The sequence below is a fragment of the Stegodyphus dumicola genome, chromosome 8 (assembly GCF_044657685.1).
Source record: "Stegodyphus dumicola isolate Sdum_Otavi_A_Nest chromosome 8, ASM4465768v1".
NCBI lineage: Eukaryota > Metazoa > Arthropoda > Arachnida > Araneae > Eresidae > Stegodyphus > Stegodyphus dumicola.
Window position 1 is genome coordinate 168,340,779 of NC_140775.1, and position 23,369 is coordinate 168,364,147.

Consider the following 23,369-nt stretch of genomic DNA (forward strand, 5'->3'; position numbering starts at 1 on the left):
CCTTTCCTCCCTCACTTTCCGTTCTTCTATTATTGTGTCTAAGACTCCTTTGACGAATACTTCATCATAATCTCTACTTTCAACAATTTTCTGTTTTAAATCGACTATTTTCAAATCTGCAGTCACATGAACTCCCAGTTCAGCCGCGAGATTTTGCAAATCTTCCTTACGAGCTCTTCCTAAGTAGGACATTGTTTCTATGTTTAAAATTAACGAACACTGTTTTCTTTATATTTCCTCAAAATAGCTCAATTCAATTACTTTAATTAATTAATGCAGTCAGGAATCACGAAATTAAATGCACTTTGTTAAGTACGTATACCTCAAAAATGAAATATTTAAATTATATGAAGTTCATTCTCTCTACCACATTAATTGTGATTAAAATAAGAATAATAACATAGAGCAATATATATATCTACCGTCTGCACAACTAAAATGAATATTAAATATAATATCAAATACGGTAATAAAATAAGACAATTTAATATTAACAGGAAATAATAATCTGGTATCGCTAATATTGCGTTCAGTGATGAACTAATAAAATAAAGCAATTCTATATGAACAGGAAGTAATAATCTGGTATCACTAATATTATGTTCAGTGATGAACTAATAAAATAAAAATACGCACGATTATTCGATCTTGGTCGGTGCGTCCAAAATAATTAAGACTGTAATACTTCTTTGGCGATATGAAGCAACTCCAATGATGGAACACAGCAATAACTTTTATCTAACACTCAAAAAAAAAAAATGGCGACATACAAACAAGAAGAGAAAACATATTCTATCATTTAAAAATAATTTAAATTCTTCGTGCGAGAGTCGCACGAGGCACTCGAGTCTGGATTCAAATATTGCCATTCACAAATACCTTAATGTTCATGTAATTAAATTATTTAATCTACAAGATTATAATATTATTTAAAGCTGTTACACTATCTTATAATTTGACACTGTGCAATTATAGTGGTGAAAATAGTCAAGAATCCCTTCTAAGATAAAGTATGGAGATTAAACTTGATTAAAATAAATTTATATTAAACTTGTTTAATATAAATGGATTTTAATCAAGTTTAAAAATTAATTTTTGTTTTAAACATTTAAATGTTTAAAATGATTTATTAGAACAGATAATAGATGCATTCTATAGATTATGCTTAAAAATTATGAGAAAAAGGAAATCTAATGAAGATAACTAGAATTTAATTTTGCAACTGAGATTCGAATGAAACTTAAGACAGAACAGCTTCAGTCAAACATAATGACAAATCACAACACAAAAACTATAGATAAATGTAAAGTAGCCTATTTGAATTGAATTTTGATATTTTATGCACTTAAACTGACATTTTTGAGCAATAAATGCTGATATGTTTGTATTGTTACCAGTAAGTAAAAATTAAATTCTACTGAAAAATATCGCAGCTGAAAAGACATAGGTTATACTGAAATTTACCATCACATGCGAGGTTAAAGAGCTATGAAAAGTACAAATGAAAATATTCAAGAGAACTTGTCAACTTATTCTTCATTTCTAGTTTAGCGATTAAGTTTAAAATATTCTTGCATTAACTTGTTGATATTTCAACCGAAGAATGATCATTTTCAAAACCAAATATACAAATTAATCCCAAATACGACAACGCTTGCGAACAAAAAAGGGTGTAAATCTTTACTGGGTCAATGATAAATACATGTATGCCGTATTAGATATATAAAAGTATTCCCACAAAAATTTGATTAACAGATTTTTCCTCAGCATAGTTGTTTTGATTATTCCCTCTATACAATCTCATACAATTCATAAAGAAAGCGAAAAATCAAAATTTTCTCGAAGGTGCCATTTCTGAATTCGCAGGCAAGAGCCAAAACTTCTGCCGTTACCCTTGAATACAACTACAATATAATTAAAACTATAGTTATAATTATACAATAGCTGTAATTGTAGTTTAATTAATTAAATTGTAGAGTCCAGGTGGGTTAACTTCTATCTGTACACTGGAGTAGCAGGAAACTACATAGGAGAAGGGTTCATGTACCCTTAATTAACTCTTTAAAATTTACAATGCGTCAACTCGACGCTAACAAACTTCGCCTCTACTTGGGCGGTAACTGAAAGTCAGATAGTTGAAATGTTTAACAAGTGATAAACTAGCCTGCAGGGCTCAGCGATATCCCGAACTTCAACCCCCTTCTAAGCTGGTGGCGGCAAATCAATGCATTTAAGCCACTTGAACCAGCAATGAGCAAACGTACCTAGGGCAGAGACGGCAGCTAGAGCCTAACTCCTCCTTTTCCTTACCAAAACTCGGCTTTCAACTACTTCCTTCCAAATAGAAAATTTGCATTCGTTACACGCACTGCAACATTTAACTATTCTGGCACTAAGAATTAGCGGAATGAAGGCTTATAGGAAAGTTTCAATTAAAACTTTAAAATATTAGTTAAAATAAGTATAAATCCCTACAGTTGCCGATGCCAGAATTTAGCAGACTTGGAAGAAGGTCCTTAAAGACTTGTTACAAACTGTTAAATTCTAGATAAACAGCCCTGAGCCCCGTTTACATACAAGAACTGAACTTTGATTTCATTACTACACAAATAATTCGTTTTCATCTAAATGTTTCGTTGTAGAATCCATCGTTCTTGATCATTAGGGCAATCAGTCTTGTGCTTCCAGCCTCCTGGAAGGAATAAGTATGAACACATGTTTCTAAACATACAATACATAAAATTTTATATTTACAAGCTTTCCTCCTTTTATTGAGTTTCTAACTCTTTTTCGAGTTTCTAACTTTTATGTAATTTTTTCAAAGTTACCAAACATTGCGGTTTTTAAGGGACACAAGTATGCATACATATTCATGCTTAATTTTAGCTTAATCCCCTGTTTGACTCTCCACAATATGTGGTACAAAAACGCAAGTGCTTTATGTCAACGTGAACAACTCGGGCCCTAAACACACAATAGTTACACATACCAACCTTCTAAGACACTCCCTAATTCAAATTCTTAAATTCTCCATGAGCTAATAAATATGAAAAATAACTGGAGTGTTAGTGGATAGCCCTACAAAACCTATCCATACAACACTAATCCTTTCCCACATTCGGTCTTTTGAAACATGCAAGCTTTCGCTCGGAAACGTATGACTTAATTTGACTAAAATTTCTTAAATTTACGATTTTGTTTCATTTAACTTTTACACTTCAAGATTTTGTTACATTAACTTTTCATACGTGCTTCGACTTTTCGCACTACATAATTATCCTAATTTCTATAGAATTTAAATATGCATTTACGAGTAATTTACCTTAGCACAATAGATACTTTCACATTTTACGATCACATACTTTTAGCATACTAGAGAATAAAATGAGAAAAATATTACTTGACTTCTTTCAGTGTCTAAAATTGACGTGATAGAACTGCAATTCTAAATAGTAGTGCCTAAGTGCTAAGTGATTAGCGATCTTGTGTTTAGTAAACAAGTGATCAGTGCGTAAGTGATAAAGTGATTAAGTGATCAGTGTTAAAGTGATTAGTGATCTTGTGATTAGTATACAAGTGATCAGTGCTCAGCGATTTTGTGAATAGTAATCAAGTGATAAGTAATCTTGGTGATCAGGGTAAATACGATCAGTGTTCAAGTGATTAGTGATCATGTGATAGGTGATCGTGTGAATATAGTGCAATTCTGAAGTTTCTCAGTGAAGTGTTTCATGTGCACTTACAAATTAGTAAGATTACGGTGTGATAAAGTGCATAAATTGCGATTTCGTGTTGCATTGTCAAAGTATTACAGTACATCACAGAAAGTATTTAGTGTTTGTGAACTTGAGCAATTTCTGATTAGTGTTCCAACACACTCCTTCCACGAGTAATTATGAAAACTAGTGAGAACTGCTTCTTTTATGCCTTGTCCCGCTCTTCTGTGTTACCAACGGAAATAGATAATACGGGTGCTCAAGGCCTTGTTGACCCTACTGCAGTACTAACCACGGACTTGACATACGGGCAAAGAGTTGCAACCCTTTACGAGGACATTAGACAGGCTGCTACAGCTTTCAGGAGTAATAAATTCTGTCTGCCTAAAGATCTTAGAGACCGACTTCAAGTCTCTTTAGATGCTCTTAAGGAGTTAGCGTTACAAGGTCCTGCATACGAGCCTAGGCCAGACCAAGCACACGTTGGCACGAACACCTCTACTTACATCTATATATGCCAACGGTACATATGCAGCCACCCCTATCTCCAACTGAACACATCAATAGTGAAAGATTACCACTGCCCGGACCAGCCAAACCCACTCTGTCTTTTGCTGAAGTCCTCCGGAAGACAAATAAGCCGAGCCTAATCATAAAACCGCTCTCCTAGCAACCAGTAGGTGAACTCAGGAAAACATTACAGGAGAAAGTTCTACTTTCTAATATCTCAGCAACAGTAGAACGTATTTCGCCCACATCTCAAGGAGGCCTAGAGGTTTTCTGCCAAATCTCAAAAGATATCGAAGAACTTCAAGTCCATATCCAAAAAGCACAGCTAGATGTCGATGTCCAGCAACGCAAATGACGACGCCCCAGATGCGCGGTCCACAATGTCCCAGAAAACGTGGCGCCAGAAGAACTCATTACTGAAATTAGCTCGACAGCAGGAGTTTCCGCCAAACAATTTAAGGCCCTTTTGAGAGTACGAGAAAGGAGACCCAAAAGGGTCAAATGGGTATTTGAATGTTCTTCAGAAGGATTTGCTGCAGCCATTCGCAACAAAAGAGATGTTCACCTCCTGGCAGTCGCATAACATCATGGAGTTCTTGGGCATCAGAAGATGCTATAAATGCTAGCAGTTTGGCCATGCTCAAGACTGCTGCACTCCAAGAAGATATTTTGTGCTTACTTTCCGGACACCACCCCACAAAGGAGTGCACGGCGGAAATCTCTTCCTGCATTAACTGTAGGGATTCCAACTACCACTTGGAACAAAACTTAACTTCCAGCAGCCCGCCTTTGCCTCGGACTGTCCAATTTATCAGCGAACGGTTGCTAACATCCGAGGTAACTTCGACTACTAGAGCAGTATGCGCGCATACCACCCAAGTCCAACAGGCCATCTGGTAGTTCAGTCTGAGGTTCGAATCCCGCGAACGGGCTGGCTGCATGGGTGTTTTCGTAGTTTTCACTATGTGTAATGTGTATACGAGCCAGTTTCCCTTAGAAAGTTCTCCACGAAGGCATCCCTCCCCTTAGGCAGATAGCCCTAGTGTGCTTTGCCATAATTTAATACACCAAATACACCAACAGGCCATCCCCGCGTCCGAACAAGAGGTAGATAACGCAGGAACGGTAATGTTAAGAACGTCAAAATCAGCAGACAGAAATACTGGAGATGCACAACACTTGTATAACAACTCTGATTTAACCTTTTCACGTGGGCACGAAAAATAGTTGTGTTCTTTCACCGGGGGCTCTACGCTCAGCGGTTATAGAAAGGGTGGAAAATTTTTCAAATCGAGTCTTAATAACGAGGTGATTAGTGCTCTTTTGTTGGCAGGCAGAGAAACGGTCAGTATTCCTTTTCGGTCTAGCTCCAAAGCTCTAGGCTTTAGAAAGAGGGAAGTATTCTAATCGCTTTCACACTGCAGGTAGCTGTATGCAGTTTTCCCACAAAACGCAATTTATTGTTTTATTTTCAGACGAAATGTTTTATGCTACAACTAGACAATTTTGTTCATTTTTGGTTAAAATAACATTTTAAACTTGCACATAGGTTTTATACTGAAAAATAAGCGAAGTAATCAGAGCTATCTATATTCATTTGTCACAGTATAGAGAATTTAGTGATATAAAATATTCAAACGTATCCTTCAAGCAACATTTTTCAGGCTTTTCCCCTCTTCTGTAATTCTAATTGTAACATGTTATCTGCATATTGATTCCTGTATACCAATATATCTTTACCTCGATTACCTGTACCCCAGTTTATCTGTATAATTGTTCTTCCTATGTAAATAACTTGTTACTTTAATGTAATTTATTATGTCAACTGCGTAATGTAATGACCTGAAATGTAATCTTTTCTCTTAATAAATGCCAGAAAAGGTTAGCGCAGTAAGACAATATCTTTTTTGTCTATGACGATGTCGTGGTGCCCTCCTGCACTTTTTCCTGTCCTGCAATGGTCGTCAAGGTACGCACTAGGAAGGTTCTCCAGACAAACTGTAACGAAGTGTGTCACCTCCTTTATGTCAAATGCACTAATCTTAAACTAAAAATAGCAGATCATAAATCTAAAATCCTCTTGACCCCTAAGAAAGGCAGATCGCTTGCAGGACGCCCTGCGATCAAACTAAATGGGCAGAGAATTAAAATTGTGAAGACCTTGAAATATCTGGGTGTGACATTTGATACTAAAATGACGTGGATCCCCTACATTCAAGATCTCAAGCTAAGAACAAGTGCTATACTTAAGCAAATGCGCCAGTTTTATGGTTATAAGTGGGGGCTGAATCCACACATACAAAAAGTGTTATGTACGACAGTAGTGGAAAAGATTATATATTATTTTATATACACAGCAACAGTTTTGTGCCACCCATTGCAGGGCAGGAAGATTAAACATCTTTTTACCATACAATGGCCTTTCGCATTGGGCATTACAAAGGCCTTCCGTACAACCTCATCGGATGCTCTTAATGTATTAGCTCGTCTACTCCCACTACACATAGGAGTTGAAGAAGAGGCGACCAGTAGATTATACTGGAACTCTAAAAGCCAACTGTGTATGACGAGGAATACTTCCATCCGGAAGAATATGAAGTCATTGATCGACCACTGCATGTCTACCCAGCAAACAAAGGCTCTGGTGTCAAAGTCACCATCAACCCCTCTACGACTAATTCCCACATACTCTTTAACATCTTCACCGATGGCTCCAAAATCGATGAAAAAGCACGATGTCATACATAGTCATGTGACATGATACAATTCAAGCAAGATGGAAGGCACAACTGCGGCAGCATAACAGTGTTTTTCAAGGAGAAGTGCTAGCAATTGTCCAAACAGTTAACTGTTTACTCTCTTCTAACATCCATAAGGCCCCCATCAAAACCGACAGATTGTCGTCGTTGCATGCCATCATGAACCTCAATCATGCCAATAAAATAATACAGGGAATTCAAGTAAATCTGCGCCAATGCAACCTGCACATCAAGCTTGAATGGATCAAAGCACATGCGAAGCATCTCGGAAGCGAAATAGAGGACCAACTTGCCAAAGAAGCGGCGTTAGGCCCGAAAGATTTGCAGTTCAATACCCCATGGCCGGTCACCTTTCTAAAGAAGTCACTACAACAAAGCTATTGGCAAGTGGCAACAAGAATGGAAGAACAGTACCACTGGAAGACGTGTCCACTGCCACATCAGCTATGTGGACACAGAACGGAACATTGCCAATTCACAGCTGGTTATGTACATTTCGGGACATGGACCTTTTCCGGTATACTTCTACCGATTTGGCATCTGTCCCTCAGATGAATGTACGTGTGGACATACAGGCTTCCCGGAACACTACCTAACTTCTTGTCCACTCACAGAGGGACAACATATTCCTATACCAACGACAAACAGTCATTTTTTAAATTCCTTATTAAGCAGCGCCACCTAATCCAAAAAATTGGACGTATGATGGACAAGCTGGCAGACCTAAACACAGACTTATGCCAAATACAGCAGTCCGCGCAGCCTAAGCACACTTGCATATACTCAATTCCATATGAACTGCATAATGTTACAAATACTGTGAAATGTGTAATGAATGGACGCCTAAACTCTGTGTCTGATTTTACACCCAATATGGAAACCATATAGTCACATGTAATATTAAAATGCAATAGTACTTGTAAGTTTGTTCCAAATGTAATATGTAAATTGCAAAATGTGTGTATGTGTGTTTAAGACAAATTGTACTACACTACAGTTCAAATGTATTGATGTAACTCCAACATAGTAAGCGAAGCTATAATGCAACCAGTGTTCCAGTCATTGATTTATATGTAACGTGTGCTTAATGTAATTATAGTGTCTAAACCATTGATTGTACTCAGTATATGTATTTATATTTATGATATTTGTGTATGTTTTTATATTTTAGCATGGTTTCTTCATATAACTGGCCAATGGTTTATTGTACCGATTTTATGTAATATATGCTTACTGTACCCATGATATCATGGGTCTGTATTTTATATTGTAGCATGCTTCCACATATGATTATCCTATGCAATTTTGTGTAACTGTCTTACATGCCTTACCCCTGCATGTATATAACTATGTTCCATAGAATATTCTAACACGCGCCTGTGAGGCGCAGTAAGTGAAGTTTTAATGCAACCAGAGTTTCAGTCTTTGATATATCTATAATGTCTGTTTAATGTAGACAAAGTAACTCAGTCATTGATTTTCATGTAATGTATGTGCAATGTATATACACTGGTTATCATAAATTAAGGAAAAAACACGAAAATCATGATTACTGAAAAAGTTACATGTAGAATTTTATGAAACTTACCCACAATATACAACACATAGTAAGGTATTCAATAACATAAAAATAAATTACCAGACATTTATGGCAGTATAGAAATTAGCATATGTATAAAATGAGCAAATCGAAGGTGTCAGTTTGCTATAGGAAACGTGCCTTCAATATAGAATATGGTTGCCTCTAGGAGCAATACAGAGACGCGTGATGCTTTCAATTATGCTGTCTATCAGTTCCATAGGAAGCAAGAGCCATTGCTTTTGCAAAGAAGTTGCAAGCGTCGCAACGGTCTGAGGGGGCAGACTGAGAGCAGCTAGACATCTCTTAAGCATCCCGAACGTGCTCGATCGGATTCAAGTCCAGGGATCGAGCTAGCCACTCCATAATTGCTTCCTGTTGAAGATAATCATCTACGATGCGAGCCCTGTGTGGTTTTGCGTTGTCGTCCTAAAACAGGAAAGCATCACCTATTGCCCCGGCACATGGGCGAACATAAGCATTAAGGATATCATCTCTATAAATCGGAGCATTCACGGTTTCCTTTGGAAGGACATGGAGGTCTGTGCGTCCACCCAAAGAGATGCCACCCCAAACACAGACGCTGCCTCTTCCGTATGCAACTTTTTAACGGATGTTTGACGGAAGATAACGGTTCCCAGGTTCTCTCCATATCAAATAACGCCTACTATCGCTTTCTAGACGAAACCTGGACTCATCAGTAAAGTGAACAGCCCTCCACTGATCAGGCGTCCAGTGGACATGTTGTCGTGTCTACTGCAAATGGTCCCTCCTATAGCGTGACGTGAGCGGCACGCAAACGACTAGTCGTCTCGCATACAAACCACCTTCGTGAAGCCTTCTACGCACAATTGACGTTGACACGAACCTTTCGGTGGCTTCAGCAAGGGAGAATCTAAGAAGAGTCGGAGTAGCTGTTCTATTCCTGCGGACACATAATGTCAAATATTGGTCATCGGCGCTCGTCGTAGCAGTTCACCATCCTTGGCTGAACTTCCTAAATGCCAAATCTGTGGTTTGGAATTGCCTCCAAAGTCTTTGTACCACAGAAGAACTCTCATTTAGCCATCTGGTCACTTCTGTTTGACTTTATCCTGCCGCTAGTCTCCCAACGTAGTTCTGCAGGCATTGTTACGAGGTCATTGTTAAGAATTGGCTATCTCAGATTTCTGATGTCACTATCACAGTCAAATATGTGGACTTGCTCTTAAACGTGGACTTTTATTCTCCTCGCAGATGGCGTATTCCGATTGCAGCGCCACTAATTTGCATATTGCAGTTTTACTCAGATACTCTTACTTGGCAACATATTGAAATTTTACACGTTTTGGCTTATGTTTGAGGGAGTTAGTGCTATTTTTGTGATTTTTCCTTAATTTATGATAACCAGTGTATAGATATTTGTGTTTGTATTTTATATTTTATATTTAAGCATGTCTCTACATATGACTGTATTATGCATTAATATGTAACTGTTTTCCATGCTTTACCCCTGCATGTATATGGCTATGTACCATGGAATATTTTAGCATGCGCATGAGTAGCGCAATAAGTGAAGTTATTGCACCCAGCATCTGAGTCTCTGATATACGTCTGTTTAATGTAAACATAGTATCTCAGTCACTAATTTTTTTGTAACATATGTTTAATGTATGTATAATGTTGTGTCCATAATCGTTATGTAACTCTGTACAAGTTTCACCCCTGCATGTAAATAACTATGTACATAGATTATTTTAACACGCCTCTGTGTGGCGCAGTAAGTGAAGATTTAATGCAACCAGTGCCTTCAGTTTTTGATATTTAGGCTACGCGTGATTAATGTAGGTATAGTATTTTAGACATTAATTTTCCCGTAACGTATGTGTAATGTATCTAAGATATTTTCATGTAACGTATGTGTAATGTATCTATGATATCTGTGTTTGTATCTTATAATTCAGCATGTCTCCACATATGATTGTCTTATGCATTATTATCTAACTGTTTTCTATGCCTTACTTACCCCTGCACATATATAACCTTGTACCATAGAATACTTTAATATGTGGCTGTGTAGCGCAATAAGTGAAGCTTAATGCACAGCGTCTGAGTCTGCGATATCTATGTAATGTCTTTCCAATGTAAACATAGTATCCAAGTCACTAATGTTTACGTAACAAAAGTTTAATGTATTTATGATATTGTGTTAATAATTGTTAAGTAACTTTTTCCATGTTTTATCCCTGCATGTAAATAACTATGTACCATAGAATATTTTAAAGCGCCCCTGTGTGGAGTAATAAGTGAAATTTAATTCAACTAGTGCCTCAGTCCTTGATATTTAGGTAATGTTTGATTAATGTAGGTATAGTAGTATGTTAGTTATTGATTTTCATGTAACGTATGTGTAATATATCTATGATATCTGTGCTGGTATTTTAAATTTCAGCATGTCTCCACATATAATCGTTTTATGCATTATCATCTTACTGTTTCCATATCCTAGCCCTGCATGTATATAACCTTGTACCATATAATATTTTATCATACGCCAGTGTTGCGCAATAAGTGAAATCTAACGCACCTAGCGTCCGCGTCCTTGATATTTATGTAACTGAATTAAGACCTAACTTATGACTGTAATGGGCTCAAACGTGAGTAACGCAAAGATTTACATGCAATGTAAGAACGATATGCAATAATGCACCTGAATACTCTCTAATTAAGTAATTCAATTTAAGTAATTTGGGTCCCAATAAGGGTACAAATGAATGTAATAATGTAATACTATTTAATGTAATTATGATTAATGTATATGTAATGTATATATAATGTATGTACAATGCACGTAAAATGTATAATTTATGTCATTGGTACGCAGCAATAGTTTGTCAACAATATGTAATAATGACATTATCAATACTGCCTTAGACTTTCCCAGCTTGCAAATGCAGTGATGACCCTTGTTATGCCATGTAATTTTCTGTATATACAACACCAAATGCAGAGGCTCGGACAAGCGCATGGGAGAATATTCCCGGAGTACGCTTTTGGTCAGTGAGACCGTCCTTCGGTAACACCGGGAGCTGGGTTTCGGCGCCCCGTGCGATACCCTCGTGTGGCCCTCAAGTTCGACTATACATACTGGTGGACGTGAAGCTACACCACTTAACTATATGGTAAAGGGGTGGTGCTCACGTCCTCCGTCGCATGTCGCATGTCATACCTGTACGGTTTCGCTTTACAAGGTTCAGTTGATTTTAATTCAATAGAATGAGTTACTATCTGGGTGTTCCTTGGCTTATCAGAAAATAATGAAGAAAATCTACTTACGATTTCTTGCATCTCTGCTCTTTCATCTTGCTTTAAATGCTGGAGATCGATTTCTAGAATTTTTCAGCATCTTCCACCAACCTTCGCTCCATATCCAACGTAACTGAATTACTTGAAAAATCAATTCTTGCATTTGCAGCCCTAAGGAATTAAGTTCCCAGAATGACTTTATTTTGTAAATTTTTCACCACGAAAAACATGATTTTTAGATTTTCTTCTTTAACCTACACCTTAAGCGACAATTTCCCGATACATTCGCACACCTTCCCTTGAGCGGTTATTATTTCCGTCGTGTTACTTTTAAATAATTTTACTTTTCTAAAATATCTGTAATAAAAATTTTTATTTAAGATGTTCATCTCTGCTCAGGTTTCCACGAGTGCTTCTACGGAAACATTATCTAAAAGAACCTGTATTATAGGTAATTGGGAATTTTTCACGACCACAGTATTGCAGAGTGCATTTTAGAGGGAGTTTTTGATGCCCAAGGAGTCTGAACCCTCAAATTCTCAGGTCCCACTATTCGTTTAAAGGCGATTTTACTCCTGATGTTTTCTGGGTACGCTGGTGGGTTTGGCTACATCCATATCTTTTTGCTCGATGACGGCTTAGCTGAAAACTGTTTTCCTCCGTTGTACTTATTTCTTTCCGCGGCCGGCTGTCGGGAGAATTTCTGATTAAATCTCTGGACTAGAAATCTTGATTCTTCTGCTATCCGCCGATTTTGAAATTTTACGGCTAACTCCAACTAATGGTTGCAGCGTTTGAGGATTTCAGAGTTCCACGAAGTCCTGAACGGAGGGTAATAATCTTGGTAATAAACAATAAATTCAAGACGAAGGGCGAGGGATGATGGCTTGACCCTCCAGTATTTTATTGGAGGGTTTCACTCGACAAAGCAAGATGTGGCGCAAAACCGATTAACCATAATGGTAAGGGTATGGTGCTTAAGTCCTCCATATAAGAAAAATAATCTTGGCTGTATGATTTCGATAATTGCACTGACGGGTTTTCTACCGTATAGCATGTTCACTAGCTCGATTTTTCGTAGGATAAATGCGGTTAGTTCTTCTTTCCTTCGTTGGTAAAAGCTATATAATTCGTCTTCAAGCTTGGCACGATCTTTAACTATCGGGAACGCTTTTACGAGTACCTCTTTGGAATTTTCGAATGTATAGGTCAGAGATTCAAATTCGCCAAGTAGGAATTTCCCAATTCCTTTCTACCAAGCCTCCGCCTACCCTCGGAGGGCACTCAAGGCAATAGCTACTTTTTGCCTTTCCGGTGCCGGACACAATTGGAAGTGCGTCTCAAGGCCTTCCAGAAATGAGGCAATGGAGTTCTTTCCGTCGAACACCACTGCTTGTTTAATTTCTGCCCTCATTGTTTGTATTACGAAGCCAAATCCATCTAACAGGGAGGTCACCATAGGGCCTGTCACTTCTGAGCCTTGTGGAGATACTTCTTCCTTGGCCATTTTCTTGTTGGTTCGTATTAATTCGGGCGCCAATGTATAGTACAGGTGGGTTAACTTTTACCTGCACACTGGAGTAGTAGGAAACTACACAGGAGATTAAAAAGAGTTAATAAATTTAACAGATTTTAAAGAGTTAATAAAGGAACTACACGTACCCTTTATTAACTCTTTAAAATTTACAATGCGTCAACTCGACGCTAACAAACTTCATCTCTACTTTGGCGGTAAAAGAAAGTCAAGTAACTGAAATTAAAAGTTGAAATGTTTAACAAGTCATAAACTAGTCTACAGAGCTCAGCGAGATCTCGAACGTCAACCCCCTTCTAAGCTAGTGGCAGCAAAGCAATGCAATTAAGCCACTTGAACCTGCAATGAGCAAACGTACCTGCGACAGAGACGGCAGCTAGAGCCTAACCTTTCCGTTACCCTACCGAAACTCAGCTTTTAACTGCTTCCTTCCAAATAGAAAATTTGCATTCGTTCACGAGCGCTACAACATTTAACTATTCTGACACTGACAATTAGGGGAATGAAGGCTTATAAGAAAGTTTCAAATGAAACTTTAAAATATTAGTTAAAATAAATATAAATCCCTACAAAATAATTAATCTGTTTTACTGTAATTAATTAGTACTCAGCACTATACTGTAATTAGCACTCAGTACTGTTTAAATACTCGATGATTCTGAACTTTGGCGTTGTGGAGAGGTGTTAAAAAATAAGCAACAAATGCTAAATGAAATGTATAAATATAAAAAGAATTTAAACACGCATTTTACTTATGATGTAGAGATTGCTTAGGCGAATATAAACAGGCAACAAAAATTAGCATAAAACGCAATCCCGCAATCACGCTACAGCGCCTTAAAATGGGCCTTGCCGGTTCGACACGTCATTTCGCAAGCAACGATAATTCTGTGTATTTCGAATTAGCCAAACCGGAAAGCATGAGCCCAAGACACCATTTGCACGATGAAAGGCTTTAGAGGGCTGTCGGGATGTTGGTATTAGATGCAAGACAATCCGCTGTTGCGATACAGATTCACTACTTCCAGGACTCTTACCCAGTACGCCATACAAGATATATTCAAGGTCGTAGAAGACATCTTAGTGGCTGTGCAGGCCCCACAGTCTCTGCCCGGCTTTATACAAAGCCCCAGAGGAACAAAAATTCACCGCTTGCAAAAACGTACGCTAGGACACCTTTGCCTCGGGGCACCACTCCCTCAGCAGAAATCGTTGTAAGTAAATCGGTGCTCCTCCTTGCCATGTCAGTCCCCGCTACGAAGACTGAGGATTCTGAACATCCATCAAAAGGCCCAACTTCATCCACTTGCCAGCTCCACAACAGCCGAAGGAACGGACACGACAGTACCAGTACGGTCCCTGCCAAGCCTGAACCTACCTGAGTATAAACTCGGGTTCTAGTCCTGTGAAGATAATTTGTATACCCCCGTGGTTGAGACTGCCAAGGTACAGATCCTAGCCAGTACTTCCCAGGCATTCGCCTGAGTCAACCCCCTGGGGGGGGCTGTTGCGATACAGCTGAATATGCATCAATGTTCTGTAACAACGGGCAAATAACCTTTTATATTCTTGGCTGGTTATTGGTTTTTCGCTCATGTAAATTATCATAGATTATGATATTCACCTTACGAATTTCAGTAAATTTATTTCCCTCCTTAAAACTATAGTTACATTACCAGTGTCTTTATCTAGAATATTTAATTAATTAACATAATCTGATTCCTAACTTGTATCTCACCGAATGCTTCTGTACTCTCTTTATCCTTCATGTATTAAATAACTCTCTTACAGCATCTCAAGTCACCAGCTCCAACAATTTCCCAGATGCTCTGGCATTTTCACCTTTTCAACTGGTTTCACGCATAGTAAATGTTTATTCTAAATTTCTAGCACTTTCTCAACTTCAAGGAATTTTAATCATTGTTTACATTATTTTATTCACTTTATGTTTTGCAAAATTAAAAAAATACCCAAATTGTTCGATGAGGGGTTGGGGTTTCGGCCCAGGTACTCTGGCGCTAGCACCTTCTACAATGAAACCGATGTGTATTTGGATGCCCGATGATAGAAACGAAGGTAACGGTTGCTATGTGCAAGAAGCCGTAGATTACTAATAGCACGACAGCTCGCGTCGTATTTCTCTGCTGCTGCAGAACGGCCCAAATCGCCCCAATCTGTGTCGTGTGGACTGCATGAATATGGGCAGCACGCCCGACGACCTGTGGTTTGTGTTCCTTTGCCCTCATCGTATGTCGCAACCCGGTTGAATTGGGTCTCTGAACTTCGCAGTTGGATACCAGAGCAGTGAAGTTTTTTAGAAAAGTCCTGGACAAATTACTTACCAATAGACTTTATAATTTTTTCTTAGTGAATAATCTCATATCAGACAGACAATTTGGTTTCGTCTCGGGAAGGTCAACTAGGTACTCTGGAGCTAGCACCTTCTACAATGAAACCGATGTGTATTTGGATGCCGGATGATAGAAACGAAGGTAACGGTTGCTATGTGCAAGAAGCCGTAGATTACTAATAGCACGACAGCTCGCGTCGTATTTCTCTTCTGCTGCAGAACGGCCCAAATCGCCCAAAACTGTGTCGTGTGGACTGCATGAATATGGGCAGCACGCTCGACGACCTGTGGTTTGTGTTCCTTTGCCCTCATCGTATGTCGCAACCCGGTTGAATTGGGTCTCTGAACTTCGCAGTTGGATACCAGAGCAGTGAAGGTTTTTAGAAAAGTCCTGGACAAATTACTTACCAATAGACTTTATAATTTTTTCTTAGTGAATAATCTCATATCAGACAGACAATTTGGTTTCGTCTCGGGAAGGTCAACTAGGTACTCTGGCGCTAGCACCTTCTACAATGAAACCGATGTGTATTTGGATGCCGGATGATAGAAACGAAGGTAAGGGTTGCTATGTGCAAGAAGCCGTAGATTACTAATAGCACGACAGCTCGCGTCGTATTTCTCTGCTGCTGCAGAACGGCCCAAATCGCCCCAAACTGTGTCGTGTGGACTGCATGAATATGGGCAGCACGCCCGACGACCTGTGGTTTGTGTTCCTTTGCCCTCATCGTATGTAGCAACCCGGTTGAATTGGGTCTCTGAACTTCGCAGTTGGATACCAGAGCAGTGAAGTTTTTTAGAAAAGTCCTGGACAAATTACTTACCAATAGACTTTATAATTTTTTCTTAGTGAATAATCTCATATCAGACAGACAATTTGGTTTCGTCTCGGGAAGGTCAACTAACGATGCATTATGTGATTTAATAAATACTATAGTCCAAAAGAAAATAGATTATCATGTGACAATTATTTCCTTTGATGTTTCAAAGGCTTTTCACTCTGTAATATGGAATTCACTGCTCTCTCCACCCTACAGAATTTCATAATAACTAAAAATGTGTTTGAAATTTTGTGTAGTTACTTTGATAATAGGAAAGTGGTATTTTCTTACGATGCTGATTTTGAAATATTTAAAAATGTATATAAGTGAGTCTTATATACATTTAATAATATTTATACATACCCTTTTGGGTAAACCCACAAGGATCGTCTAGTGCTCCGCTGCTCTGAAGCGCTGTTATATTTAAATTATTAAATGTTTCTTTGCCTGAATGTGTAAATGTGAGCTGCTACGCAGACGATATTTTATATGTGGTACATGACGTATCTCTGGAAAAGTTAGAACAACGCTTTCAATTGGTATGTGATATTCTGAAGAACTGGGCTGAGGAAGAGAATTTGATTTTTAATCTGCGAAAGACCTTATATATGTTTCTTCCTAAGGGTGGCAGAAAACCTAGGTCTCCCAAATTAAGATTCCAGGGAACTTTGCTGAAAGGAGTAGACCACATAAAATATCTACGTGCCTTTATAGATGGTAAAGTGAACTTTGAACTTTATTTTAGGGAAATACAGAAAAAAACTGACGCAATTTTATTATTTTACAAAAAAAAAAAAAAAAAAAAAAAAAAAAAAAAAATCCAAAAGATGTGTTAATTAATAAAAGAAACATTCTTAAAATGATTTATAATGCTGTTATAATACCTATAGTGATGTATTTAATAGGTTGCTGGGGCTTCAAAGCGGCGGAGCTTCAAAGAATAAGGAATAAGTTATTAACAATTCAGCGGCACTGGCTTCTGTCCCTGACCAGGTGTTTTAAAACGACTCCATCTGAGATTCTTTGCATTTTGGCTGGCACGCCGCTTCTTTTTATAAGTTCCATTATGATAAATTTTTATTATCTACTAATATGATTGATTTTATTTAATATGAAGATTATTTTGCTTGTTGTACTGCTTTTTATAATCTAAATCCTTATCGTATACATCCTGCAAAAAGAATTATTATTGATTATGAATTTGATTTTATTGAATTTGGTAAAATTGATATTTTTACAGACGGCTCTGGAATTAAAGCTAAGATAGGTTTCTCTTTTGTTATATATTATTATGGCACTGAAATTTATAGTGATAAAATAAAATTGGAAAGTTTCAATTCAGTGTTCCAGGCAGAACTGACAGCTATTTTTATGCTATGAAATGGATAAGAGATAACATGTTTAAATGTTATTCAATTACAATTTATAGTGACTGTCTGTCTGGTCTTCATGCCCTAAAAAGTTACGAATGCAAAAATTCATTGATTGTAGATACTAAATGTATTTATGAGGAAATAACTAGAATTCATATTGTAAAATTTAAATGAGTTAAGTCCCATTTTGGTATTTTGGGTAACGAAAGAGCGGACATGCTAGTCAAAGAAGCAGTTTTGGGTGAATCCGGGGAGTGTTCCATTGTCCAACCATCTAGAAGAATTCTCATAAATAAAATAAAACAATTCTATATTAACAAATGGAAACAGGATTGGAATGTTTTCGATAAAAAAAGGGATTACAGTTATAATTTGGTTCCCATATATCATAAATTTATTTCATGTTGTTTAGATCTTAATCAAATTATTACTACAGGACATGGACGCTTCCCGAAGTACTTAAAGAAATTTGGATTACAAGTAAATGAGTTGTATTACAATTCTGGAGTTATAGGCTTTGTTAGATATTTCGTAGATAAATGGGGTCTAACCTATGAAATAAGATAAAAGTTTAATCACATAAATTCATTTACTGGAAAAAATATTGAATTTTAATTTGCTAGGGAATTAATGAATTTTATTAATAACAATCGAATGAATGTTGGAATTTTAATTTGATACATGTTTGTGTTCTCTGTTTTGGAAATGTGGTTTGTATTTTGTGTTTTGTCCTTTCCTTTTGTTATGTTAATTATTAACATTTGATTTTATTTATTTTACTTATTTTTATTTCTTCTCACTTTCTTTTTGTGCCGTTAAGGTCCATTAGGTTATATTCTAATGGTCGTCTATTAGTATTTTATTTATTTTATTGTAAGTGTTTTTAGTTACTCGAAGCCCCCTAACATTTTGTTGGTTTCCCAGAATTGATTTAATGTTTAAATTCATTCTGGTTTAGATGTTTTAATTTATTGTTTGTTAATTTTATTCTTCTGCCTGCTAATGGGAACATGGCTGGGCTGCTGGATGTCCTCGTTTGTGGTTATGACTTGGCGCTTCCCTAAAAAGTCATTAAATCAAGTCGATTAGGTGGACGGGGGCTGCGGCCTTCTATATATATATACCAATTAACCATATGATAAAGGGGTGGTGCCCATGTCCTCCGTCGCATGTCGCATATATATACATGTGTGTGTGCATTACTGTGGATTAGAAATCCACAGAGAAATGAATAATATAAAATAAATAAAGAAAAGGAAATCTGAAGTGTTTCAGATTTTGAATTACGTTCAAAGGGGCGTTCTTTTAACATTTTGTGTGTTACCTTTATTTATTAAATATCACGTTCTTCGCACATAAACCATAAAATTCAGTTCCATAGCAATATCGCAGAATAGTTTTAAAATGACCATATCTTTAGAATTTCCGATACAGAGACTCACGCCTTCGAAATATAAATGTTTTTTCTGTAGAACGTTGACATTGCTCGCTTTGAAATTCCTGAGTTTGTTAACCAAAAATTAGTTAAAGCTTTACAAAATAGGAAATCAATAATAAAATTAATTCCAAACTTCAAATATTGTTTTCCACATGCCAATTTTCTTAGGAGAATTAAGTCATTCAAAATTCGATGGCTATATGTACCGTTGTTTTATTACAATGCGAAAAATATACATACATTTATGCAGATTTTTCGTTCATTAATTTCTTTAAATATAAGACAGGGGACAATAGTTTGTGGCAACAGCTTGCAAAGTGATTCGCCGCTTGTAGTGAATCGGCGCAAAATCACAAAACGAAAACAATAGTCCTTCAGGGACAAATCCCTCGGGACTAATAATATTACTACCATAAATATTAATACGATAAACGTTTACTGTAATATTCTATTGAGAAACATCTTTGGCTTAATTATGTTCAAGAGGATGCGCGTGCTCTTACTGTTATGGACAATAATTTAGTCCATCCAAGAAATAGATCTGGTATCATTTTTCTCTGTAGGACGTTGTCTACTGGCGAATATATCATCGCTGATGGTTCCGGATTCGAGGGGGTGTCGTTGGAGCCTTTGTTGTTTATTTTTATGGATTAGAAATCCACAGTGAAAAATTTGTATTTAATCACCAGAATTCGGTATATCAATCTGAACTGTATGCCCTAAACAGAGCTTACAAGATCTGGATTAAAAAGACTTTGAATTTCAAATGTTCTGTCCATACATATTCTGATGCTTACTCGGCTCTGCAGGCACTCTCTCGACCGGACTACAGTAATAAATTTATGAACAATATTAAGAAGGAACGGGGGTCGTGGGCACTATGACTCTGCCATACGGTTAATTAGTATAGCACCACATCCACCATGATCTAAAGAACCCTTAAGACAATACTAATTCAAATACGTGAGAACATAATTGTAAATGAATGATTGGCTACAAGCAATTGTAGTATACCTTGGCAGTAAAAATTTAGTATTTACATGTATAATACAAAGAAGACCAAAATGTGAAAATATTTGAGTTCCGCCGTTATACGTACAATAAAAAAATGAGGCCTTCAGTTATTGGCACTGACATGAGAGTCCTTCTAGCCAGAAGCGAGAGTACTCCTACAAGTCCCACTGCTGCTTCATGTACCAGTAATTTCCGATTTAAAAAAAGGTACTATTGCTAATGTAGCCGTAGCATTCAGAAGAATATACGTTGCTCTCGTGTAGGAATAACGGGTAACTTTCCATATAAATACTTTCCCTGTGTAAGAAAATCCAATATCTATTGATCCCATGTCAATAAGTCGAAGAGAAAACTAGTAAATAACAATAACCATATCTGCATTCTCAAGTTTCCAGGTCTTTCTTTTATGAAGGTTTTAAAACTCTTTTTCATGTTATCATATCGAAGCACATCCATAAACGTTTCTTTCTTTGTGATGTCAAATCTTTTCGGTTTCGTTTCCAATACATGCGACATGCGACGGAGGACGTGGGCACCATCCCTTTACCATATGGTTAATTGGTGTAGCGCCACGTCCACCAGTATCTATAGTCGAACTTGAGGGCCACACGAGAGTCTCGCACTGGGCGCCGAAACCCAGCGTCCGGTGTATCCCGAGGACGGTCCCACTGACGTGTCCAATACATATAATCTCACCCACAACAGAGCTAAAGCGAGGGAACACTGAGCTATGAGCATCACAGGCAAGTAACCATATTTATGGTAAACTTGGCCTCCCACAAAAGATCCCGTAGGTGTCGCCATAATAGTAAAGAATTCCAAAATGGCAAATCGAACATTTCTGGATCTTTCATCCGTAATATTAGACATGTAACTGTATGCTGAAGATAGGACTCTGACAAGACCTCCTGAAAAGCCAGATACTGCAGAGCTTACTATAAACCAATAGGGAGAAGCATTTGAGAAAGATATAATGATTGCCTGTAAAGTGCTATCGATTACTATTCCAGTTGTTGCCATTAAAAGAGGATACTTTCTGTTGTAACTGTCACTCCAGGGTCATTTATTCTGCTGCGCAGAGGTCTGTGCCGAGACTGACTAACTTCTCCATAATTTTGATGAGCTGCCGGCAGAGGTGCTTCTGTTTGACCCTGAGCTTACAGAATGCCTGTGTGTTTGTTGTGGGAATACGTATGTGTATTCCGTTTGTCAGAGAGCAGGTTGTGACGTAATGCTCCGGAGTACCCAGGTGACCGCAGCTGCATCGGTCTGTGTCAGTCGTGCCGTGCCTGGCAAAGTACTCTGGGAAGGGTCCATGGCCTGTAACATAACGGACCAGGTCCGGGTTAGAGTAGAGCCTGACTGGATTAACATACAAAAGATTATAATGAGTACGTCTCCCTGTCTAAGAAATGTCCCACTCAGCCTGCCCGTTTGAGAGTGCTTGCAGCTGGAGCATTCTTTTTAACTTAAAGTGTGGCCACGATATTGTTAGCTCCTCGGCGTCCTTATTTAGCGCAGCGTCTTTCGCAAGGAGGTCTGCTGCCTCATTTCCCATATTGCTTGCATGAGCTTTCGTCCATGTCAGACGGGCTTCCAGATGTTTAACTGTTGTAAGAGGCTTTGAATTTCCTGGACTATTGAGGAGGAGTGTGCCGGATTTTGAAAGGCTCGCAGAGCTGACATACTAACGGATACTATGACAGCTTTTTTGATGTTGTTGCTGGCAGTATATTGCACTGCGTTTTGGATAGCAACTGCCTCCCCTTGAAAGACGCTGTTGTTCCGATGAAGATGGCCCTTGCATTGCGTGACTTGCTCCTGGCCTTGAAACGTTACGAACGCGCATCCCACATTGTGGTCCATTTTGGATCCATCAGTGAAGATGCGGGTATTGAACATTTGTGTATCTTCTGGCTGTCCGTTCATCTTTGAACCGTCGGTATAAGCATAGGTATTGTACCTATGGGTCTCGAGAGAGTGTTCTTTGATGCTGACGTTTATACCTATGCATTGTTCGGCCGGTTGCTTGTCCAGGATCACCGCAGTCATAGTCGCTCGGCCAGTACGTCGTACCCTCAGAAGATGCTGGCACATTGAGCTGTTTGATTTGCTGTAGAACTGCTTCCCGTTTCATGCTGATGTGTAGGAGAACGAGTCCTGCTAGAACGTTCAGCACATTCGTCCCCGTTGTGCGAAATGCCCTCTTTATATTAAGAGCGAACTGTCGTTGAATGCTGAGCAGGTGCCGGACCTTTCTGCCCTGCATCGGATGCGCTCACACAGCCGCACCATATGTTACCATTTTTTCTGTTACAGTCTGATACAGGATCTTATGTATATGGGGGTTAAGGCCCCATCTGTAACCTTGCATATGGCGCAAGTACTTAGCGATAGCCAGTTTGCGTTTTTTTAAATCCATTATATGAGGGACCCAGCTGAGTTTATAGAAGATGAGTCCCAAATATTTCAGCTGAGAAACAATCTTTATCCGCTGGTTATTTAGCGTGATGCGCGGTTGACGCGGGAGAGAACCACCTTTTTTGGGATACAGCACTATCTGTGATTTGATCTCTGAGTATATAAGTGCTGCATCTGGTGTTGAAGATGGAGCAGGTTTCGATGCAATTGGAGTTCTCTTCTTGTACGTCCTTTTAAAATAAAGGCAGCTTCATCTGCGTAGTCTATTACTTTAGTATGTGATGGCCACTGTTCTGCTATTATGCGGTTAAAAGTAATGTTCCGCAAGTAAGGGCCCATGCACGAACCCTGTGGACATCCACGGGACATGCACGAACCCTGTGGACATCCACAATACCACCATTGTGCACTATGCTCGTGCTTCTGTCTGATAAGTAGTGTCGAATAGTGTGGTATAGGTTGGATGGGCATCTGGCATCCGCTAATGAGTTTAGGACGGCGGGTCACCACAACGAGTCGAAGGCATTTTTCAGGTCTAGACTGATGAATGCCGTGTGGTGGCCGCTTCC

General features: G+C 38.3%; 1 pseudogene; it reads right to left on the reverse strand.

Annotated features, from left to right (window-relative positions):
- Positions 1-20,454: 20,454 nt before the first annotated feature.
- LOC146996026 (proton-coupled folate transporter-like) lies at positions 20,455-22,516 on the reverse strand (annotated as a pseudogene).
- Positions 22,517-23,369: the final 853 nt, after the last annotated feature.